This window comes from Copadichromis virginalis, linkage group LG4 (genome assembly GCF_057382275.1).
Source record: "Copadichromis virginalis isolate Kocher_CV1m ecotype Utaka linkage group LG4, C_Virginalis_male_GT1.1, whole genome shotgun sequence".
NCBI lineage: Eukaryota > Metazoa > Chordata > Actinopteri > Cichliformes > Cichlidae > Copadichromis > Copadichromis virginalis.
The window spans coordinates 23,213,301-23,239,793 of NC_140621.1; positions in this window are offsets into that span (position 1 = coordinate 23,213,301).

Below are 26,493 nucleotides of genomic sequence, written 5' to 3' on the forward strand. Positions count from 1 at the left end.
TTAGACCATGGCAATAAGATTATTACATTCAGAAAGGGCAGAGGTGAAATGAACAATGACATACTTCAAGGGCTTTAAAACAGTGTCTTATTACAGGGGGGGGGGGGGGGAAGCCAAGTCTATTCTTGTTAAAACTTATTTCAGAGAAAAGGAAAAAGAGAAGGAAGAGAAGGTGAACAAATTGCTTTTAGTGACTGTAACCTGTGGAGACGGGGTTAAATTTGAATTTTGACAACTGACTGCGAGATTCTGACTCCAGACAGTTTGGATTTTATTTCCACAAAATATGATGCTTTTACTGTTATCATTTATGTGCTGTGGAAAACAAAGACCTCTTAAAATATAGTTAAAACTTGTTATTAATGGTTTACATAGTGGGTTAAGTGTAATAATACAACGTTTTAAAACTCAGTAAGTTACAAATGACCTAATTGGGTTTAAAAAAAGGAGCAATCAATATCACCTTTACTATTTTCTTTACTGTTCCTACACCATGCAGTCCAATAATTTCATACACAGAAAGCATGAAAACTGTTCTTAAATATGAGAGGCTTTCTCCTCACATTAGTCTTTTGAGTTTTCATCTTTTTATTTTGCTAAACCTTTTGGAGTTATCTAATGATCACTTTGCAGCATGACACGCAGCGTATGTAGACTGTGAGAGACATAAGGTGATACGTGCCAAACATAACACAGCTCTCACGCCTGTGTGTATGTATGTCTCCCTTCTCTCATTCCTCCATTTCTTCCTTCCAGCTCCCTTTGGGTGCTTCTGTGTTCTGGCTGGGTCAGACACAGCAGGGAAGCGCCATCTAATTGGAGCAGCCCAGCGGTGCTGGCCCTGAACCTCCGGGAGCCAGGCTCATGCATTCTAATGTTACTCTGAAAGGAAATTGTTCTCCACTATTTCCTGATATCCAATATTTGAGCAGTTTGGTTACCTTTCTTAGTAGGAGTAAGAAAACTCTAACTGATTTACTGGATTTGCTGCACAGTTGAGTACCATCTTGTTTGCTGTAGCTTGCTGTGTCCGGGCATCAGTTTCTGGGCTATCTGATTATTGGCCCTGTATTTTAAAGAGGAGTTTACACTATTAGAAAGAACTACTGGAACTACTGGAGCACAAAGCAAAGCACTGCTCCTGCTCACAAATAATTAACTATAGCAGAATTGGATCATTTATCTTTAACCTTTAAATGAGTGTCTGAACGTGTCAGTTTGGGAAACTGCAAGCATGCATGTAAAAGTGAAAACAAGGAGGCAATAGTCAAATGCATAAATATGTTCTCTATATTAGCTGAAGTAAAAAATAAAGTAACAGGTAAATATAATCCACTGTGGTAAAGCTTCAAAGAAACTCTTGCAAACAAGAGATGGTGAAGTGAGGCAGGTGCAGCAGAGGAGCAGATCAGATGACTCTAATGATGGGGCATGCAGGCAAGAAAGCATCATTAAATTTAGCCACAAACAAGCTTTTTTTTTTATTACTGAATGACTGAATGAATGAAACCCAAAACAAGAGAAGCAAGCAGATGGTGACTCTTGCTTTGATTTTAGAAGAAGTTGAGAGATAACTCCATCTGGACAGAGAAAAGGAACATTTGAATCATGAAAAAGAGTATCGGGAAGCTATGACCCTCTTATTTCACTGCCACGGACACACTGTAATTAACCATCTAGAGTTACACAGCACCTACACCTCAGCGCACTCCTGTGACCTGAAACTGTGGCTCCAGCGCACTTTGGTTTGGTTGAAGTTGCTCACTGAAGCTTAACTCTTTTTTTTTTAACAATAGTATCTATTTAGAAGAACATGCAGGTGGCAGACCCTGAGAAGGAGCTGATGAAAACCAGTGGATGTATACAGTGTTGATGAGCATGTGGGGAGTGGAAGGTCTGGACGGTAAACCCAATCCACATCTCTTGGGATGGCGCTTAAAGTAGTGCACGGAGCAGGGAGAAAATGGAATACCTCCGCACGTTTCCCACCAGCCCAAAGATCACAAGTGCAAGGGAGGGAGAGCTTGCAACAGAGACTGCGTGCAGTCCCACAGGGGGTAAAATGGGCAGTAGTGCTGGCTAACAGCAAGTAAAAAACAACAACATAAGGAAAAAAGGAGAATATGAGGTGAAAGGGAAAGAACGCAACGTTACTTGGCAGTTTTAGTTTAGTTAAATAAGAATTTTGTTTATGAATTTTGCCATCTGGCTTTGACTTAAAGATATAAGAGAGAAAACAGAAAGCATATACATATACAACTATTTGTTTATTTTAAGAAACAGCTGTGAAATCCTTCATTCATATTGCATGGCACACATTTGGCCACTTTCATATTAGTATGAACCAAAAGCCAAATGTGAAAATGGAGATGTAAATCCTCTTTTTAGGCGTGACTAGGAAGAGTTTTGTCCATGGCGGTGACAGGACATACTGTACTCGGGCGCCTCCTCAGCAGGCGCCAGCTGATTTTTATTTGTGTTGAAAACTGTCTCCGCTTCCCCAACTTCTCCGCTCTCTGGGGTTCTGCATACATTTCTCACTGGCATGATTGAAGTCAGGTATTTCTTTATCAGACCGGTCCAAAATCTACCATCTTTTGGCTTGATCATGAAGCAGTTATTACTTCTACTTACTCTACTACTTAACCCATCATTAAGCAAATCTAGCAGAGTAAAATGGATTTTCCAGTCTGTTGATACTATTCTGTTTTGTTTTTGTTTGCATAGCTTGTTTTGCTTTCATCCTCACATTAAGGCAATCCATTTTTGAACTGTGCCGTGCATCAGCGTTTATGTAAGATACATAGGTCTTTGGTGACTGAATGTTGCTGATATATTTGTTATGGATACTGTTTTGCTTATGAATATTTAGCAGCTGAAGGTTAAAGTAATCCCTTTGTTGCATCTGGGTGAGTGCTGAGTGAAACCTGGATTCCTGTGTATGGAATTAAAGAAAATCCTCTGGGTTTCTTCTTTTTCTTCTTTTGTTTTTGGAGGACTTCTGGTCTTAATTAGCCAGTGAGGTGCTCTTTGCCTGAAGGTTGGCAGGGTGGCTGTCTCAAATACGGTGGATCTCAGTGCTCTGCATTGCCATTACAGTTTCAGTGAAACTATAATGGTGGAGCCAATTGCATAAATAATGTTCTCATCCATCTGTAGTGGAGACTAGAGAGGATTAGCATCCCTCTAATGTAAATTGCTTAATGGGTAGACACAATGCTAACAGAGTTTTGCCTCCATCTGTATTATTTGGATCAGTTTTTTACTATGAACAGCAGAATTATTAATTTATCTTTTTCAGTAAAACATTCTGTGACATCAATGTTATCATCATTATCATCACCACTATCTATAAAATCCACAGTTTGATTACTGAGGCAGCCTGAAAAGTCACATTACTTGGGGAAAAAAGCATCAGCATTGCTGGATTCATCACTTCACTTCGATGCTCAGTGGTATTAAGTTTTTTTTTCTACTCAGGCAGTTTACTATGCAATTGATGAAGCGTCACTCCCAAATCAAAACCATAAAGGAATGTCCTTGCCTGCAATTCCCTAAACCGTCTCTTCCCTGTTCTTCCTCTACTCCTCTCCCAAAAAACCAAAAAATAAAAAATAAAAAATCTCCCTGCTTTACCCTTCAATGAAAATCCAGATTACTAAACCTCACAGCCATTCACTCAGACAGACTAATGGAGGCCAGATATGCCTTACAGTCTGTCATAAGATTTCTGCAACACTCAGAGCCTGATCACCATTTAACAGTTGTCTCACCAATTATTGCTTATGCTCTGCAAAATGTTACCTATTGCATATGAAAAGGTAGAATACGGTGAAACCAACAACAGATGTGTGATCACCGCCTGCCTGAAAGAAAAAGGCCAACAAAGTTACAACAGGACACATGAGCAGGACCGCTGCCAAAAAAGCATGCATTTAGGTTTGAAAGAAATGCATCAATAAGCTGATTAGCCACTCGGTGGCATTAGGAGTTCCAGCTTTAGCGATTAACCTGCATTTTCAGATGTAGCTCTGTTGCCGTATTAATATTGCACATGACAATTATGATATGCATAGAAAAATTTTACAGCAAGAAACCAATGTTGATAGTTAGGGTCCAACAACAGTTTATCACTTTTTCTTCTGTGCACTTTGCAAGTTTTTGTGGTTATGATAACATCATTGGACAGGAAACACAAGTTGTCTGATGATAAAGTTTTTAATTATGAAACCATTAGCAGATTAGATAACAGCAGTATTTGAAGTCAAAACATCAACATTGCTTTAATGTTTCTATTACAATTCGTACTCTTGTAGGGAATTGATGAGTGTGCAGCATTATAGAAACCAAGTAACAACTGCAACTTTTTTTCAGAGGGAGGTTTGTGATCAAAAACTGCTTGTTTTTGCTGATGTTGTTGAGTTGTGAGAGTTTACCCTTGAATTTGGTATAAGGTGGGAGGATAGCCGACGTCTTCCGGGCAGCTGAACGGTCCCCTCTGCCTTACTTCCTGAAGGGCACGAGGTGTTCCACCCTGAATGTTTAAATCCTAGGGGCTGGCTATAGCACCTCCATTTTCATTACTGTAGCACAATGTGTGATTTGCCTCAAGCAAATAATGTTATGGTTTTTAATTGTATGGCATATTTACAATCATTAGTAATAATTTATTTTACAGAAGACAAGAAAAGGAAATGCTTGTAGCCTTGTATTTAAGTACATGTCAAAATTGTCACGTTGGCTACTGTTAATATTTAAAGGCAAATGTTCCTGAGATCATTTCATTTGGAGAAGATTTTATGATATTTCCATAGCCATTCCAAAGCTGTTCTATCTGTTACATCTTCTTCCACTTTTCACCTTTCCACAGCTACTAATCGTAACTATATTTTGTCATTACCACAAACGTTAGCCATGCTTGAATCCTTGAAAACACAGACACACCAAAAAAGAAAACACCACTCTGTAAGGGGTACATCGATTTGGTCGTAAAAGCCACTTGTAAAATAAATGTATCCCTTAAAAGTAGTGAAATGAATATTTATTAGATCTTTGTGTATTCGATGACTTTATTTTAAAGGGGTTTTTTTTACGCTTCCTCGGGGTGACTATAACCTTTACCTTTAGGGTAGTTTTTATTTGTATTTGTGGAGGCTTTCTCGAAAATCATCTAACAGTCATATACTTTAAAAAACATTTGCCATATTGTTTTCAACTCCTTTTTCGAATGTATTTTGCAGAATCAGCACGGAAAGAGAGACAGAAAGACATTTCTGCTGTGCAGCCTTTACACTTTCTCAGCTAATTTTCAGCCTTGCAGGCATTCTCCTGCGCTGAGGTTTGAGCTGTAACGCATGTGCTTGGCAGTCATCTCATTTCTCTGTTTGAGTCCAGATGTTGCTTTGGCTGATGCACAGCACACTTGTCAAATGAAACCTAGTGATGTTTAAGTGGCAATTAGTCTCTTTGTGCTCAAGTGTATCTACACACTTGAATGTGCACAGACACACATACTCAAGCAGAAATCTGCCAACAAATCTGCATTTGCCAGGAGGTAATCATTTCCATGTTGCGCTATAAGAACTCAGCAGCTTTTTCTTTGCAAGTGTCTGCAAACATATGCAAATTGAAGCAATATTGCAAAGGTTGCAATTTAAAAGACCTGTAGTAGGACTGTTTGGTATAAAACCCTATCTTGGAATCTTGGAAGGAAACACAGCAGACTTTGCACCTGGTATGTGGTTAAATTACTTGTGCTATAAGTCCAATTTTTATTTCATCTCATAACATTTGATCAGTCGATCAATACTTTTGCTTTTCTTTTAAAAATAATGCCAGCAGTTGCTAAAACTTGAATTTTGTTGGCAATCCTGTGGAAAAGTTTGGGAGGGAAAGGAGTGACAAAAGGAAAAGGGTGGAAACACTGGGTAGGAGGGGTGGTGCAGTGGCTGGGAGGGGCTGCTGGAGCTGACATTCCAAGTCCTCAGCCCTATTTAGGCTTGTAATATTTTCTTCATGTCCACACGGACACTGGTCATAAAATTGTCTTTTGACTTATTGCTTTATTACTGGGATATTTTTCATACTCAGATCAGGTAACTGCAGATCAGGCGAGCTTGATTCTGACCCTCACTAGTGAATAATCACTGCTTTTCCTGCTTATACTGGAAATTACTCACGTTGAAACAAAGCATCCACTGTGGTTATTTTTCTCCATCTGTGGTCTGACCTCTGATCTTCAGCAAATAAATCAGCTCTTATTAATCCCCAATTGAAAGAATCATGTCCAAAATATTGCCACAGCATGTTTATGTATGAATTGTCTATTTGTCACAACACTGAGAACACGTGGAGAAAAAAAGAGTGATCCCTGGGGCACTTTTATGGCTCCTGGTTTTATAAGACAAGGGTGGAATGGTAGAGGTGAGGGGGAGTCAGTGAGCTTTAACAGGCACTTGGGGTTTGATAGCTGCTGAGGAGCTACTTGAGGAGTTGTGTCATTTTACAGCTTGTGTTATAGAGGCGCACGGCTAAGTTGCATCCAAGACCTCAGCTGTGTAACAGACTGGCTGGGCTGTGAGTCACGCAAGTGATGCTTTTCTCCTGTTATATGGGGAAAAGTGGGAGCTGGGTGGTGGATATAGTGTGAGTGTGAAAACCTAAATAAACCCACTGTAGGTTTCAGGAAGGGAAATACTACAAACACCTGTTACCTGGGTGTGAAGTGCCAAAAACCAATTAGATAGAATTTAGGAAATGGGAATTTGAGTATTCCCCTGTAAACTCTGGGAATCATCTTTTTATAGAGGGAAAAAAATCTATGAATGTAATCTTTGGAAAGCTATGAGCTATGAGGGACCATAACTGATAAAGGAAGCAAATCTTTCTCTGTCGTTACATCAAAGGGTGAAAAAGAGTAAAAAAAAACACTTGATGTGAGAGAAGCTTAAAAGTTTGATGATTACTCTCTTGATTACCTAACAAAATGCAACACTTTCACTTAGCACTTACTTGTCTGAGTAGTAAATCTGTTTGTTTGTTCCGAGTACACGTCTGAGGCTTGAAAACAAATCTTCCCCTCATTTGATTTCATCTATTTGGAGAAGCTCTTTTAGTCTTGTTAGCCTTGTTAATATGAGTGCATTAAGACTGTATGACAGGTGAATGATCGCTGGTCCCAGTACACAAACCAGATGTCCTAAATGTAAGTTTAAGGTCAGAGGTTAATGTACTGCTAGAGGCAATACAAAACAGCGTTCTATATGTGGGATTTTATAGGATTGCCACTGGATCCCAGGAACAGAAATTTATCAGATGATTTGTCTCAGTTTCCTGATTTATATCCTCAAAATGTTATTTAGATCTAATAATTAAGATGCCACATGGATCAACAGCTTATTCATACATCAATTATGATGTTTATCTAAAAGTTTGCTAGGAAACTATTCCAGCCGTAAAAAAAAAAATCCTTTTAAAATCTCAGTTATTAGATTGATTGTGTTTGACTAATGCCTCATATTAAAATAAAATTAAAGACATATACAAATAAAGGGCAAGCATCTGTTGGTAATTACTGACCATGTAGCAGTGGCCTTGATGAGAAAGAACACTTTTCTCACTGCCTCTAAAGAAAAATCAGCGTATGCCAGAGAAAATTATCAGTGGCTGTGTCCCTTGAGTTCTGCAGCTCTACATGCAGACCACCTGAATAGCTGTGAAATGCTGACCTGATCAGGCCTTCCTGTTTCCCTTTGTGTGAGCATGCATGGCTCAGTGCAAAGCAAGCACAGAGATGCTACGTGTTGGGCTTGCTTCAAGTCCTGCAGTCAACCAACTGTGTTGAGACAGATTGGACTTTTGTTTGGAACTGACATGTCGGGCCGTCTGCGTCTTGCCAAGTAGCCTTCAGAGACGAGGAGGGAAAGGAACTGCTCAGTAAGCCTGTCTCATCTCAGCATCCACCCGCTCAGCCCCGCTTTCCGGCCGGGGCTTTTAATTGTGTCTCTAGGTGAAGTGGTAGCGGCCCAGCAGTGGGGAGCTGACACCTATGTGTGATGTGAATAGGACCACACACCGCAATTACATGCTTTCAAACACACACACACACATTCACACAAATACTAATATGTATGCAGTACAATCACAGTTATAGGGATTAGACATGACTAATTTGGGATATTTAATGTCCACAGAAGTCCCTGGCACATACTAAGCTTCACCTAATCATGACGCTTACACGGAGGCAGATACCGCTCCAATCCAAAATGATGTCATTGCTCAGATATTTTGAGACTACTTCAGCGTTTCATGTTTAGGATAGTGTGTATATAAGCAGAGCCAGAAATACTCAAGTTGCCTCCACCTTCAGAAGGCTATCCCATAACAGTGATGTCACCAAGTCTTCCTCACACCAATCTGAAAATTGTCTCTTTTTTTCCAGTACTGACTCAGGCTGACCACAGTCTGGCCAGCTTCCTGTCTGACCATCAGCAAACACAGAGAGACGGGTAGTAAACATAGGGGCATCCACCTGTTAACAGTGCCAAATCACACAGCCAAAAACAGCAGGGGAGACAGGATCAGCTCCTAATGGAGATATGTGCATGTTATAGGGTTCAGGCTGAACTGTATTTTTACACCATGATAGAAAACCTTTGTTCCAGTTTCACGCTTCTCTTTCTGTAATGTCAATGACAACCATTTAACCATGGAATACAGTTGTGGTGAATAAAATTACTAATAGTAGCCTCTCCAAAACACACAAAGATTGGCACAGCTCGCAGTTTTTTTAGCATTAGGCTCAAACTCACGATCTTTGAGCCCGTCTCCAGTTGTCAGCTGTGTTACGTGACGTTCGACCACCTAGGTAAATTTATCTTATGCGTGTGCATGCAGCCGACCGGCCATCGTGTTTATGTAGCAGTAATTTGTAGACAGGTGGGATGAAGGCCTGTTGTTTTGCTTAACCTCCTCTGTGGTAATTCAGAACCCAGCTAACTAGACCTTACTTAACCCCCTGACTTTAGCCCCAATCAACACATGGATATTAGCCGCCATGTACCCCTACTTTTGTGTATCTGAGAACTGGTTTGTAGTAAAAACCTGTCAAAATATCCCACTGTCATTTCTCTTCAGCAACAGCAACAAGAGCTCTACAGTAATTTCCAGAAATCTGTCGAAATTGCTTAAGTCTTAAATTATGTATAATTGGTCCCTGCATTAGGTTACTGGGGGTAGCCCCCAATCATGTGGTTGTAAGCAAAAAGGGCTCTAGTCACTTCCAGCTGGTTAATAGCCAAGTGACTGCTTACTAGCATCTCGCCAGTTGCTGAAGGTTAGCATAGATGAGTATTAGCTTGATGTAAAGTAAATTTACCTAAATGGCAGTGGCCCTTAAACCCAGCTCGTCGACTGTGAACAATTTCAGTCATTGTATAATCCTGACTTGTGCTACTTCTCAGTTTCTCTTCTGTGACAGCTTCCTCCTTCATCTTTCCTCGGCGAATTAACTTGCTTGAATTTCTTCTTTGCTAGAGAACGTTTTGTGGATGTTCTTACTACTTCCTCCTAACTGAACCCCCCCTTGCCCACATAAGCAGCATACGCTATGTCAGTATTATCTTTTTAGTACCTGGCTCACCTGTAACCTGAACTCACTAAAAAGCAGTGATAACAGGCTTCTCTGCATGGGGTCACACCGCATTAGGGTGAAACAGACTCTTTCTTTGTGCTTTACCAATGAAGTTTAGGACCACGGCTAATCATGGGGGTGAAAGCGTACACCGTGCCAAATCAGCTCCAGCCAGGCCAGCTAAATTTATCTCAAACTTATTAACTTTGCTCAAGGCACAAATTGAAACCAGCTCGGGTGCTCACGCTCCAGAGGTGCCGAGTGTGAGAAGTGACAGTATGATTTACAGGGGGAGCCCTGCCACAGATGCTGCAGAAAGTGGGAAGGAGGGGTGAAGTGAGGCGTTTTATATCAGAAAACTCTGGAGTGATCACTGATCAGGGAAAACCCAAAGCTGAATTAAACTCCTTTTGATGGCATCATTGTGAACACCAAGAGGTGGTGCCGCCATATGAATATTATTACTTAAATCTGCATTAGCAGGAAACCACCGGGCATCATCACATGAAATGAAATGCCAATTAAAATGCCACCTATATCTTTTGAAGCCCTTTAATCAATTTTCTAATTTACTTTTCAATTTATCAATTTATCAAATTATCATGGCTGTTCTCCTTTCGCTTTATTCAGAATTCAGAGTGTTTTTATGGTGAAGTTGTATTGGCAATGATGCTGACAATAATTAATATACATACATATAAAAGTTGTGATTATCATGAATGCTCTTATTGTCCTCTTATTTTTAGTATTACTTCTACTGAGACTTCACGCTATATGTCTGATGGCGTCAATAGGAAATCCTTTTAAATCCCCTCTTGTTCAAATGATTTAGTTGAAGTCAGATAGCGTCTGTGGGTGTGTGGTTCTGTGGATGCATGCCTGCCTGCATGCTCATCCCTCCCCTTTTTCTGGGCTTTGTTAGGCCAGGTGTGCCTGTTCTCAGTGCAGTGCCCGGGGAGCCGTGAGAACGCAATCGCTGGGCCTTCTCTCCCTCCTCTATCTGATTTATTTCAGCCTCTATGGCATTTCAGCAAACAAAAGTCCCGCTCAGTATTGATCTGGATCTTTCCCATTTCCTCACTCTGCTCCCTTTGTTTTGCTCAGGTCTAGGATGGCTGCTTTAAATCAGACCCTCTTGACGTTTGCTTAATGTCTAATTAGCCATGGGTGGGCATGGCCTTTGATTATAGGAAGTGCCTGGGGGTGGGGCTGCAAAGACGGCTGAATTTTGACAAAACACTACAGACTGATCAATCATGCCCTGACACATTGTTTTGTCTTTAATTTTAGAGTGCTTGGTTTAGGGATATGTCCTCCTGGTCACCCTCTCCTGATTTCCTCTCACCAGCCCATGTGCCACTTTTCTTGGACCATGATGCGTGTCTCAAGATCCACTTACACTGACTCCAGGCTGTGCTGTGACTGACTCATCAATCTAAAATTCACTCAGTTGATACTGATAACTAAACCTCATTATTAGTATCACAGTTGTTTGTATCTGATCTTAGGCAAATATGTCCCCCATCATAAATGCTACTGAAGGACATTATTTCTGTAGCTGGTGTATTGTGATAAGGACAAAAGCAAGTTTAATTTATTCAATACAGCACCAAATCACAACAACAGTTGCCTCAAGGTGCTTTATATTGTAAGGTAGACCTACCATGCATTTGATTTTGCTAAGAGGTTTGGATCGGGAGTATTAAAAATACAGCTTTCTCACTCAGGCTCCACAAGCCTTCAAGGCTTTCCCCTCTATCCCAAACACTGGCCAGATGGCCGGAAAGTTGACTTTATTTAAATCTGGTAATTCCGGCTCCTTCCCTACCCCTCCCCACCCCCCACAACACTCCACTCCCACCGCTCCTCCACTCCTTTGCCTTTCTATCTTCTCTCTGAAGATCACAGCAGTGGTGTGTCAGTGGGTAGCAGCTTCAGCTTAGCGTGGACATGCTAGAATGACACGGCGATGATATGGATTACGGTTTAATTCACACACAGAGAGAGCGCTGAAAGGAGCGCAACAATAAAATTAAAGTCAGTTTAACAGAGAAATGTACTAAAATAATTATCTCAGGATGCACAAATGTTTAATTTGACCTATTTTGCTCATTATACTGTGGATACCGAAGAGGTAAAAAACAGCATTTTTTTTAAAAAAGTGGGCAAAACATTGTAAATGGTGACAAATTTGCATCTATTATAATGTGCATACTGTACATAGCAAATACTTTTTGGCATGGACACCTCCCACTTTGGCAACTGTCACACTTTGTCTGCTAGATATCATTACTGCACCTGCCTCTCATTGTCTGTTTAAACTGTCATCCCACCTGCAGTCCTCACTACAGTGGCTACCTGTCATCTAGCTTTTCACCTTTGACCGAGATGCCACGCTGACAGAGTAATGGCACTTATTACAGCCTTCATTAAACTGAAGGTCATAGGTCAACAAGCAGGCCACGGGACATCAGGCTGTCATTAAGGCTAATTGCTTGCTTGTGATCGTCCTCTGTCCCACAAAAGATTCTGTTTGGTCTTCATGACTATATTGTTTCATTACATTTCCATCAGAATCAAATTATAAATGACTGCTACAGAAATATTTGAAAAGATCAGATCTGTGGAACATAAAGTAATCATAAAGATCTATGTCACTCTTTCATTACTCCCTACCATAGCAGGTCTGCCTTTAAGCAGCCCATTTTCTGAAAAGAGAGTACTCCACTCCACCAGTCCTCTACTGTGTGTCCATCTGAGAAGGAAACTGAATATAAATCCCCAACAATGGGCAGAGTGCCGGGGGAATAGGTCGAAACGGCCATTTAACAGGTGCACCTTCGTGGCCTCCGAACAGTTCCCACACATATCACCGAGACTGGTGGCCTGCCCTAGAGAGTACCCCTGAATCACCATCCAAGATCAAGTAGCGATCAATTAATGGGAGAACAAGGTATCCGCTGGGGGGATGTCCAGTGTCCCACCCACCCCTGCTTTGACTCATAGAAGTGCCCATTTGCAACCCTATCTGTGTGGTTGCTCCATGTCAATGAGTGTGTGGCTGGAAGGACGGAGATATTATCGGGGTGACTGTGAGAACCGACACTGGCATTTTCACCGGGCTGACCTTTGTTTGCGTGAGCGAGGGCTGATTGGCGAAACTGTGATGAGGTCACCTGGCACAGCAGCTGGGGGTCCCATATCTATTGTTTACCTGAAACACAGGGATGAGAACTAGGGAGGGGTGACAAATAGACTCCCTGGCTTTGTGAGCACACATTAGACAGGCGACTTCACAAAGGTTTGTGGCCATTGTAGCCAGACTACATGGGAAATTGTATTTTTCTCTTACATAACATCAGTTGAACACTTGCAGTCAACTATTTGGAGTTTTAATTGTATTTGACATTCCTTTCCTATCTGTTTAAAGTAAAAAAAAAAAAAACTGTGTTTGCTCATGAGCTGTTACCGATAGGCCAGCATTGATCAGTGAGTGTGACTGTGCTAATTGCATTCTTGTTCCTGAGCAAATATACTTAATCCCAGTCGCTGATAAAGTCACGAAAGCAAGTCTTACGCTGAAAACACAAAATGAAGGCAGTGACAATACACGAGGAAGCCTATAACTCCTATTGAAGACTCGATAACCTTGATAATACACGGCGGGTACAGAGCACCTCCTTATTCCTAGAATCCTCTTGTTATGTAAACATATACCTGTGTTCATACCTGTAGATTTTTCAGTTCACTCCCAGAATCCAAGTTTATATCCATATTGTGGCTTTTCTTTTTAAGGCTGGGAATGTGGTAAAAAGTTATTCATAGCTTTTCCAACCTTAGCAGCTCCCAGGTGGCAGCACAGCCACCTCTGAAAGCCCAGGCAGTGAATAAAGCTGTAAGTTATAAACAGCCTTATATAACTTCACACCCTCAAATATCACTGGAACATTTTTCTTTTTTTAACTTTTGGGTAACCAGTGAGCCTCATTAATGCAATGATTGATGGCTAAACTGTTCTCTCAAATAACCTTTAAAAAAGGGAGTAAAATCACAGTATTTATGCTAACACTGTTATATATAAGGACGCACAGTAAATATATTGCATGTTCTGTATAAAATATCCTATATGATATTTATAAGATGCATCAGTCCCGTTTCAATATTGTAGTTATTTGAATTCACGTCATTGTGAAGAGTCCCCATGCAATATGAGTCCGCTTTCCCCCTCTGATTAAATGGATCCTATACTTCCCAGCACTCTGCGTTTTTCTTTCTTTTCACCACCAACAGACCACGGAGTGACTGACAACTAACCTGCATTTACTGTGACCAGACAACCTCAGCAAACTAGCTTATAATCACTAGTATCAGGCAAAGTAGGAAGATGGAACAGCCGACAGAGGAACACCCCCTAACACACACACACACACACACACACATACACATATCTGATTTGTCCATTGCCCTATAAGACCAAAGGAGAATTGCACAAAGTATTAGTAAACAAGGGAGGTCTCCAGATTCTTAGGGGTTTCCTTTTGTGTTCCCTAGACAAATTAATTTAGCACCTCTGTTACAAAGCTGTTACTATGGCAGTTATCATAACTGCTACGTAATCACAACTGGAGGATGTCCAAAAACCCCAAGAGTTACATGTTAGGCTCTGCAGGCCACAGCTAGAAAGTTACATATTAAAGTTCATGGCAGCAGTTTGAAAAAAAAGAAAAGAAGACTGAACAACTGAACAACCCTTTTTGGTTAGAAGGGTTGCAACAAACAAATTCCGGAATAATGTACTTTGAATAGACAGGAACAAAGTGGAGATGTTTAGCCATAACACATAGTGACACATTTGGCGAAAACCAGACGCAGCATATCAACACAAACAGCTCATATCAGCTGTCAAGTACGGCGGTGGAGGCGTGGTGATTTGGGCTTGTTTTACAGCCACAGATCATGGACTAAATTTGGTTGTGCAAGAGGACTAAGACACTCGTAAATCAATAACAAATGGCTGAAAAAAATAACCAAGGTGTTAGTGTTAGGCTCAATCAAGGTCCAGAGCTCAAATAAAATGATTTGGGGAGGACCTTAAGAAGGCCGTGCAAAAATAAATCCCTGCAACCCTCAATGAACTGAAGCAACATTGTTAAGAACAGTGGGATAAGATTCCTCTATTGAGGGAGAGACTGATCAGTATACATAAAACAGTTACTTCAGGTTAGTGCTGCTAAGAGTGTTTCTACATGACTCTAAATCATGGAGTTTTGTATACATATATATGTGTGTGTGTGTGTGTGTGTGTGTGTGTGTGTGTGTGTGTGTGTGTGTGTGTGTGTGTGTGTGTGTGTGTGTGTGTGTGTGTGTGTGAAACAGAATCAGTATTCTCAACAGTTCAGCCCAGGTTTGATGCAAACGCCTGTGGAACCTTTTATGCAACCAGGCGTCCAGGACTTATAAAAATATTTTGCTTTCCACCCTTTTGAGCCTTTTAGCCCTTGCTAGAGGAAAAGTCTTAGCTCCAAAATACCCACACCGAAGAATCAAAAATCCACAGGGTCAAATGTCCTGAGTAGGCCATTTACCAAGTTTGTTCCACAAGCAGGATGCTCACACACAGACTGGCTCCATCCTCCCAGTCCTGCAGAAACATATGAAAACAGGAACAAATCCCAGCACGAAGGCTAGCACCAGTGGTCCGGAATATAAGAGGGTGTTTTAGTGTAGGGACACTGTAGATCACCCAAGTAGATTAGCGTCAGTGCTACAGGGCCTTGTGAAAATCTCTCATTAATTGGCAAGGGAATTTAATTTGACTCATGCACTGTGAGAGACCAGTGCTCATTATTGCTGCCCAGTTAAAGCATAAACAGAGGTCTCAGCTGGTCTGCACTAAGTGGTACCAATGATCAGATAGCAGCCCTTTGGTTTGAGAGGCTGTATTAGGCTAAATAAGTCACAATAATGCACATTCATTTGAAAGCCACCATTGTAAAATGTGATGAAAGTGAGAGCAAGTATAAGTTTAAATGTAAATAATTTCAAATATAGAGTTTGACTGAATCATTAATGATCAGATATAAATGTAAAAAAACATCCTGAGTGGCTTCCTCCCAGTTTTAACCTGAAAGAATGTTATCAGCAGGATAAGGGGGAGTGCATTTGTTTCTGTCTGTCCACCTGCAGTGGGAAAAACCGATCCCTCAGTGCTCCCAGTGTGACTTTAAGTACTTTCAATGAACAAGAGTTAAGATTGGTTACTAATTTGACAAAATTGAGGCCAGTGAGCAGCATGACACAGCAGGCTCTGACCCTGTGGTTAGTAGCAATCATGCTGAGTTTGCCCACAGGCAGATGAAAGGGTCACAAGGGAAGATGTAGGTTGCTTCTGGAGACTGTGGCGGAGCCAACCACCCACCCTTGGGCCCCGTAGGGGTGGAGGAATGAAGGCCCAATAATCCAGGATCCATTAAAGTGTGACTGATGCCATTCTTTTTGGATCTTATGACTGGATATCTTGCCTGTGGCAGGGACAGACCCACAGCAGGCTGCGAGCAATCCAGATTATAGCTGTCAGACACTGACTTCACTGTGGAATCTACTTCGCAGCCAAATTAATTTTTCCATTTCACTAATGGGTGATCTCAGTTTATACCAGTAACATATTTAATATGACAGCTTGTAAGAACTGCAAATGAAAGTCAAACTTGGAAGCTCAAACTAAATATCGACACACCCTGCTATGAGCTAAAAGGCATTTTTTGTATGATTTTGTTCTGTGTGTGTGTCTGGGTGTGCGTATATTACATTCCTACATTCCTATATTACATTTATTTGGAATAGCCGTCGAATGAAACAATGTGCAATACATTTTAAAAGCGTAAAACATTCTTGAGCTTTTGCTTGTGATATGATTAAAGCTACAACAGTGGGCCAGGTGACCTCAGGTTTGGCCTAAATTAAGAAATGATGGACTCATATTAAAGTTAATCACAAGTTTGTACAAGAACTGGAATGAATCCACTTAAAGTGGATGAAAACGAAGGCCTATTATTGCTTTTTTCTTTCTGTAGCTTGAGTTAATTTTTGTCTGTTTGTGAAATGAAATAAGAGATTCAATATATTCATGGGTCCACAGTGATATTTTTCAATTATTATTCAGCACGACTGCAAATCTTTGTTTCTACTTGGTAGTTTGACCCACATAATCATATAACAGACTATTATTTTATTATGTCTCCACTTTTAAGAGAGCACAGAACTTTGGGATCTCTTTAAGTAGCTCTACAGTTTCATCCTTGTAAGCCATGATAAAGGGGTTTTCACTCCCCAAATCCTGTTTAAGCCAAACTGTGCTAACTTGCCCTGAAGATCACTTCAAGCAGTGAGGCCACAGGGTCCACTTTATCCCCAGACACTCAGTAGACATGTCTTCTTAATGGTTAATGTCTCCACCTGTGGTGCTCCTGACTGTTGCTCAGATCCTGGTTATATTGATTGGTGGCAACTGGGGAGAGCTCCTCCAGGCTATGGCATTTACTTGGGGTTGTGACACCTTTTACCAGAGGTGTGGTAACCCACTGCTCTGAGGTTAACCCACTGTGAACTGCAAAGCGTAGACTCTAATTTGCTGACTATAGAATACAGTCAGCCACATTAGTATTTTAAGCAAGCGTATTGTGACGACATACATAATGAGTACAACAGGCTATGACATACAAGAGAAAAGTCTCTTAGATAGTTTTAACACTTGAAGGCAAAACTCTTGTATTCTGATCACGACATTAGGTGGTGACCCCTGTGACCCCAGACCCTGGGAGATCTAGCTGTAACCAAGGGAACTGACGAAATGATGAGAACCTTAGAGAAACCCAGTCTGAGAGTTGAAGCCAGTGGTGTAGATAATGCTAATTAACAGTCATGCAGTGAAACAAAATGGCTTAATTGTACTGGATTCATCTCGTGCTGAGCCACAAAGGCTAGGGGGAGGTTACGCTTCTAAACGTAGATTATTGTAATCCCTCAGTAATTACTGAGCCACATCTTCTCATGGGAGCAGTGGGGCACACAAGGGGAGTGGACTTTGCATTTTTATTCATTATGGCAGCCAATGATGATGACAAACTGATACAAGTAAAAGTTTCCCAAGAAGCTGCACAAAATTCATTGCATGTCACTAAAATCATGCATATTTATGTGGTCCATACAGAGCTGCCTGAGGCGGCAGACAACTATGAAAGTCCATGTCAACAGAGCTGAAAGCTTTGACTGGTTTATGAGACCTTGTTGTATCTCAGAAAGAGCTATAATGTGTTTTATAAGGCTTCCCCATGCCACAATGGCCTTCGTTTTTTAGCCTTTTCAGAGCCTTGAAAATGTTACGCTTCTATTCTCCCTCTGAAGCCACAGAAAGCACACTTGGCCAAGCTGGCCCTTTCTGGCTTTTGACAGGAAGCTCATGATTTTAAATGTACGGCTCATGCATAATGAATAAGCCTAAACAGGATGTGAGGGCAGTGCATCGAGAGAGCACCTGGGCCAAACAAAGATGCCCTTTCTGCCATGGGATTTGTGCCCTGGTACCCGCTGTCACCAGCACCCTGCTCACACCCAGCTGCGAAGCATTCAAGCTCACCATGCACATTCATCTCGTCAAAGTTGACTCCAAAAAGTGACACTGTCCACTCAGACATAAAGACCTCTTTATGGGGTTATTAATGATAGGCTGAAAGCTGCAGACAAATGTTTTGGAAACAAGTTTGCTACTGTGTGTGGGTTTTGCTTTGTTTTAATGCACGATGCCCTGGTAAGGATGCATTTTAGTGGTATGGAGGAGCAATATTGTGGGTGTTGAATTTTTAAGCGGTTAGGCGGCACATCAAATTGTCATACTGTGTCTAAAGTCCGGGATCTGCTTCGATACAGAAGTATTCACCCAACCTTACATCAACAACTGCAGGGATATCTTGCAATTATTCCAGACCTTTACTGACAAGAGATTGACAAAATTAATCTTGGACTTGACCCCTGCACATGACACAATCTTGTCTGGTCTTGTTCTGTAGACAATGCAAATGAGGCTGAAAGGAATAATTAGCATCGTCTGGGATTTCATTTACCCTCAGTCTGAACAGATGATAAATGCTTAATATATTCCATCTAAAAGACAAAAAAAAAGTCCTGGTAGCTATAAACATGACCACACAACAACAAATTATCTGTGAGCATGTGTGCGTCTGTGTGCATTTGTGTGTGTATGTGCAGGGCCAGCCGACTTGGCATAGAATGACTCAGTGGCATTGTTGCAGTGTGTGCAGCCTCAAGCATGGCAAGATTTATGCCGACGGGGGTGTGTTGGAATCCAGGCTCTCTCATCCAGCCCAGCTGCATAGAGAACAAAACCAAAGGCCCAGCTGCAGATATTAGCATGGGCAGCCTCTCTCTCCCTGCCTTTGTCTCCCTCTCTCTCTCTCTCTCTGTCTCTCTCTCTGTCTCTCTCTCTGTCTCTCTCTCTTGCTTTTGCAGTCCATGTGTCCCCGTCCCACAAGTCTGTCACATGCCCACAGGGCTTTTGTGCCTGACTGTTGTTATGGTAATGTTTCAGCCCACAAGGGATGAAGAAAAAGGAGAGATGTTAAAAGTTGATTGCAGACAAAATTGAAAGAGAGAAAACCAATAGGAAACAAAGAGAGGACAAAATATAAAAGAATTCTTAATTAATTATTGAGTTCCTCTCAGAAAGTCAAGTCAGTCTTTCCAAACAAAAGAGCTAGCACACTAGCATTAATGCTCACATGCACGCACATACACACAGCCACAGTCCCATATGGAATGTAAACAACCCTGTCTTGTTTAACTTACATGAGGACTGGCTGGGCTTGTTTAAGGGTAAATATAATTTAATTTGAATACATTATGTAGTTGTCCAGAGTTCCCTGATCTTTTATGTTGCAAGCCTCCTGTGTGGTTTAATATATGCAGAGTTTAATTACAAAAGAAAATTATTAATTGAAAATAATCACAAGAATAATAATTTATTCAGTGTTTCCCTTTGACTTGGAGACAGGAGACCCCAGCAGAATCATGCTCATGGATAGTGGCTATCTCCCTTAACCTGGTAAAAATAAGAGAAAGTGATAACGGAAAAGAAGAGCATGGAGAAAGTTTAAACAAAATCACGATGAACATTTGACAGATTACTGGATTCAGTAACTGGAGATGAGCAACAAGTGGCTCAGGTGGACATATTGAGAAAGGTACATGGAAAGAGAGTAAAGGAAAGAGGGTAGAGCAGATATTTGTATAAGGAATGCAACAGTGGCATACGTATCAGATAGCACTAGCTAAGAGATCTAGAGAAAAGTTGTCTAAATACAAACCAAGTAGCAAAGATACATGACAGGCTGTGATGACCTTTTCCCTACTGAAACCTAAACATTACCAGTGGAAAAAAAAAGAGGAGAATGGAAACATAACTGTATTTTATTTTCTTACATTTCATAGCTTTGTGACAGAGTCCAGCATGTGCGATTAAAGCACAGAAATTGTAAAAAGGCCTGAAAAGGTTAGCGTCAGCCAGAATTGTACAAAGTAAAGAAATGCACAGCAGCTATTATTATCATTCCCACCTTTCCAGGGTGTTTTCATATAGCGTCAAATACCATGATTGCAGTGGAACTTCACACGATATGTGTGTGCGTGCATATTTGAGGGTCTCCTTCAGGTCTGGAAGCTCTCATTGCAGTTCCCCAAAGTCTGTAGCCTAACCGTTGCATTCAGCAATGCTGAAGAGCAAGAGAATCTTAGATAGACAAGCTATCTAGCAGTTAAAGCAATACAGTTCAAACAGAATAACTGCTACTGTTATAGAGCTGTAGGTTTGACAGCTCAGTTGTCTACCTTGCAAAGATTAGACAGATGGTTGAGCATGTCCCCTAAAAAATAAATAAATACATAAACTAACCAAATAACCAACACTATATAAAATGCTGAATTATTTATATTTAGTTTAAAAACTTCAATTATAGAACATGAAACAAGCAGCTTACCATCAACTCCAGCACTTCTGTCAACACCAGTGTGCAAAAGTATGTGGTGCAATAAACACGCTCAAGCTGAGATATGTTCTTTTTTTGTTTTTCAAACAGAAAAGAATTGATTCAGACTGTTCTACATTAATTAATACTTCTGTGGATGCATATATTCTGACTGTTTTTTTCTAGCTAACCACTTTGCCCTAGTGTACAGTAGTCAGATATTTAAACCTGAGGAAGAGAATTAGATTAAGTAATTGTGTGTGTCACTCACTGGCTGTTTATTGACCTTAGATAAGCCACAGGGACAGCGTGAAATTCATGTTTTAAAAGCATACATTTGCTGAAATCCATCTCCTAATTCAGAGGTATTTATCTGTTGGCGTCAGCGAGGGACACTTAAGTCTTGTGGGGCAATGTTTGTCAAAATAAATTTTTCCACGCTTGGCTAGTGGAGAGTGACAAGTGTGTATTTAATAAACTCTGATTTGTTTACCAGCTGAGCACTTACACTGACAGGCTCACGGAGCAATGACAACTTGAACAGTGAAATGCATGTTGAGATGCAGCGTTACTCTCAGTGTTTACCCAGGATGTCCATTATAGTCTGTGGCGTGGGCCGAATTTTGACTTTCACGGTATAGCATGTGCCGTGTTTTCGTTGTTACTAAAAAAAAAATGAATTGAAATTAATTAATTTTACTTTTTACTTTTCTTAAAAGTATCAAAGTACATTACATAATTGCTCATCTGAGAGCGCGACTTTTCTTTAGTTTTTAAATATTAACACAAAAACCAGGCCAAACAGACTGTGCTGTAGGAACATGTACAGGTAGAAAAGCCTGACAGCTCATCACTGCCTTTGTTTCACGTTGAAGATCAGCTGGAGCGGCATGAACTCCGGGTTCTTCTCTGTTGTCTGTGCAAATGTTTACAAAGAGTCGATATTGTGTTAGCAGTATGATGTAGTTGTTTCTGTCCTGGATGCAGTTTTTGCACTTTACCATCGCCCTGTTGTTCTTTGGGTCAATAAAAATAAAAGTAATGCCCATGTCTCAGCTATTCACAAACTGCAAGTGCATCTAAAACGACACGTTTAATGCTTCTCTTTTTTTTTTTGCTCTATTGGCCGATCATGCAGATAACTTAAGAACCTTTGTAACGCAAGATTTAATGACATAATTGTAACTGCAAAGTGATTACTAAATTTAGAACAACTAGATTTAGGACAATAAAACATCAGATTACTGTGTTACAGAAAAATGTAATGTGATTATAGTAAACTATTACACTCAACACTGTTCACCTCATCAGTCAAGCAAGATGCATGAAACTAATGCAATACCCAGCTTATCTGACATAGTGCTGGAAGTTGGTTTTATATTAATAGTATCCTCCCTTCTCCTTTGGTGCTCGGTGATATAATCCTGATGTTGGACTTTGCTCTTACTGCTGGTCTTTAGACTCTTAGCCCATAACAGGAATCTCTTTAAGTGGTGCACAGAACTGATAAGAAATCAGGCAATAGTGGTCTCCCATCACTAATGACTCTGTGGAATAACACCTGAAACTTTGAGGGCAAACCATTTTTGGTGTCTATGATAAGCCACAATGATATAGGCAATATATATATCAATGTAGATATCATACATATTGCAATGCAAGTTGTAATTCTTTTAAATCTTTGATTTAATTGGTCTATTTTCTCCTCTTTGCCACTGAAGTGAGTCCAGTAGTTGCCGGAGAAAGTGGGGAAATGTTCCTCCAGCCTCTTCCCAGTACTGCTCATCAATGGTTTTTGTTTTATATATACCTAATGAAGAAACAGTTTAACCTTATATGCAAAGAGAAGGGGATTTTTTACATCCACGTGTAGGAAGCCATTGTGTATGTTTTGGTGTTGATTTTGTTGCTTGGTAACAATTGTGAAGGAACCTGTATTACATTAGATAGCACAGTCTCACTGTGTAAAAGGTCATTTTTGTCAAAGCCATCAAAAGTAGTTTCAGTGAATATGCATAGCTTTGTGGTGCATACGACAATAAATTAGGAATCAGGATTATAGGGATTCAAACTTGAACTAAATTCTTTTTTTTATCAACAAAGGTAGATTAAATGAAAATAAAAATAACATCTCAATGATGACAAATGCAAGTTTGACCTACAAAGCATAGCTCAAAACAAATAAAATCCAAAAACATATGGAGGAGTGACCATTAAAATGCCCTTTCACTCAGGAGGACAGTCAAACAGGAGGAGATTTACTGCTCTAATCAAAGCCCTGCCGGCTGCTGGAAATCGACCGTGAATGACGTCATCAACCTGTCCTCACACTGATGGTTTGATTTATAAAGTATGTGGGATGCTTGGGCATGGAAAAAAAAGAAAAGCGCTTTCACAGTCATAAACAGAATGTGCAGCGTGAAATCTTTGGCCCTTTGTCTTTGTGTTTGTCCTGCTTTCCATCAGTCTTTGTGAGTTTCAGACAAAGTTAGAAGCTCCTTCAGCGATTACTTCTCTCATATAAAGACCATTCATAAAGTTGTTTTGTGTATTGCGAACAGGGAACACAGATGTAGGTCAACTTCACTGAACCTCATTAAATTGCTCTTGTTAATTAGAGCTAGAGCCAAAGTCTTTGCAATAAAGCACAACTTAAGAAGTCCTGCCTTTGAAAAAAGTCACGTTGGCTACAGGGCTTTTGGTTCCACATGGTCCCTTCTTGTACCACAACACGAAGCATTAAGTTTCCATGTTGGTAAACATCACATTTGACAAAAGGCCTCAGTATGTAATAACCAGTGTTATCTTTACTGTGATCATCAGGAAAGGAGTTTATGTTGAGATGTGTTGCTAACAATTATATGTCAAAGCATTTCAGCTGATTTTGTGGAGTAACTTAAAAGTAATGGAAAATATATTGACTCAAATATTCTTCTTCATGAAGTAAGTGAAGTGATGTATTAGATTTTACAAAAGTAATAAGAAGTATTGTATACATCCAGTAGCGACCGGAACACTGGTGACGACCGTGCCCGTGCATCATTAAACACAGTCTTAACACCTTTGTGTCATAATATATAGTGTGTGGTTAGTTTGCAAAAACAGTCAAGCTCTCAGTTTTAATAAACAGCTTCGTTCCTGGAGGATAGTCCTGACAAATTCTTGACCCTGCCTTTTTGCCAAATTACCTTTTGGAAATTCATTTTTCAGATGTCAAATAAAGCTAAGCCTCCCGTTTCAACTAATGAGAAAACTTGTGCGAGGCATATAATATCCTCAAATTTAAAGTGCTTTTTCAAACATTCGGCGCACAAATTCAACATGTCTGGAAATATCCTGATGCGATGTTGAATGGAATGTAAACAGATAACCTTTGTTATGGGATTGTGCACTGGATTGAGAACAAGCTAAACGTTAGCCAGTTTTTCCCTCATAGAAATATTTTCATTGCTATCCATGATATTTAGAAACTCTGAGCAGACATTATTTAGATTTTAGGCTGCTTAATGTGGCAATATGGAAAGGGTTCAAAACATGAAATCATGTCAAATCTAATCCAGTCAGTTTGAGCTGATGTCTTTGGCTCTGTGTGATACTGTGTAATAACAGTATCAAACAGAACATTAATAACAACAATAGGACAATAAATTAATGAATGAAACATATCATCACATAAAATTATATAGAGATGAATACTGAGATAAAATCTCTCGCTGCTTCTTGTAATTTTGTTGCAGGATGAGTCTAATTATGACAAATATGATATTATGAATCGCATTGTTTCATGTAAAAAGATACTTCAAATGTCTACAGAAGTGTAAAACACTGAGGCAAGAAAAACTTGCCTTGGTGTGTGATTGGGTTCTCAACAATGATTGTGCTCTGAATGGCTTCACAAAGCCCAGAGCCGGTTTGTTTAAACCAAATTAATCCAAGCGTCGAGGCAGGACACTGAAATTGCAGGCCTCCTGAAAGGTGATCTGGCAGCAGAACCACAGTCTAAGTACTGAAGTTTACATAGAATAAATAAAAATAATGAAGAACAAAATAACAGTGCTGAGTGCCAAATAACCATGCATTTATCTTGTTCAGTCATGAGAGATTTTTTATTTCTTTTTCTTTTTTTTTTTCATTATAAATTTATCACATGTGTGCGTTACCATTTTAAAAAATTTTTAAGTAGAAAACTTTTCTAACATTTCTAAAATAAGCCTTGAAAGAAAGAAAGAAACAAGTAAATAATTCAACCGATCAAATATAAGTGCTGTAAACATAAAAAAAATAAGACAGAGTAAAATATATACTTGAAAACAAAAAAAGAAAAGAAAACGCGAGATTTTTTTTTATTATTGGTGTGACTTCACTCTTTGTTCATTAGACGATTAGGCATGACAACCTTGTCCTACACGTCTGCAACAGCGGTGTGGTAATCAGCAATGTCTGTGCACACCACAGTATGGATTTCAGACCTGGACTGCTGAGGACTTCCATGACTCACATGTGGTGCAGAACACCTCTGCCAGGCCTGTCAGATCCTGTTCCAGACAACTGCTGCTTAAATGAATCCTGATTGGCTATTTGGACAGGGAAGTGTGCAAAAGGTTGACGTGTGAGAGATTGAATCACTGTCGCGCCCCTATTTCACACTGTGGAGAGAAACACTAAGGGAAAAAAATACAATCCATAAGCTACATGAAATCCAATATTTCTGTGGTAACCTTTTTTTTAATCAGCACATAGATTCAATATTAATCTTTGTTTCTATCAAGAATTATTATGACATTTTGATATGATCTATGCTACTGAAGGCCTGGAAATTGGCCTGGTATGAATGTTTTAACTATTAGGTCTGGTGCATGATTTATCACTTTTGACATAATGACTTCATCTCAGTTTTCCCAGAGTTTTTTGTCTACTAGGTGTCAGTCAACAAACCACATATATTCAGGAGCAGTTTGTGTAATACATTCTGAAAATAACAACAATTTCTCAGTTTCAGAATCAGAAAGAATTTATTTATCCCCAAGAGGCAATTAAGATACAACAGAGTAGCATGACGTTGAAGATAAGGACGGGCATAAACAGGCAATAAGAATGAGATAATAAATACACAGAATATACAGTGCATACACAGTTTTAAAATTACACTATAAAACTGTAAGAGCAGTTTTATAGCATGGCAAATGTAGGGGATAAATGAATCTGACTTATTTAGCTTGAAGTTGAGGATAATAAACCTGATCTGTTCTCTTTCAGATTGCTGTCAGTTCAACAGTTTTGCATAGTAGCCATAAGAAAAATGACCTTCTAGCCAGGTCTTGAAATTTGCTAAATAGGACCAGAGATAGACAACAACACATGACATTTTAAAATGTGTTCCTATTTAATTGTGAAACACAATGATTCAACACATAGCAGAACCACTTTTAGCTGCAATAACATTCTGTTCTGTTCTTTCGGTCTTACATTCTTGGACCAAGTGTAACCACATAATTTCCTCAGTGATTAATAAAGTATTCTGATTCATTTTGTTCTAGATTCCCTGGTGTTCTTGAAATCCTTGTCCTGTTGCATGAATGTAATTTCGACCAAGCTTTCACTGTTGGCCAGATTTGACCCCAGAAGATTTTGGTGAACACTTAAGTTCCGCAAAATGCCGCAGTCCCGTGGCAGCAGTCCAAACCCAAATCCCCCCACTGTGCTTGATAGTTGGTGTGAAGTGTTTGTGATGATTTCACCAAACGTGGCTCTTTTGCATTATTCTCACCAAAGAACATTCCTCTTGAAGTCTTGCAGTTTGTTCAGATGAAACTTGCTTTCAAACTT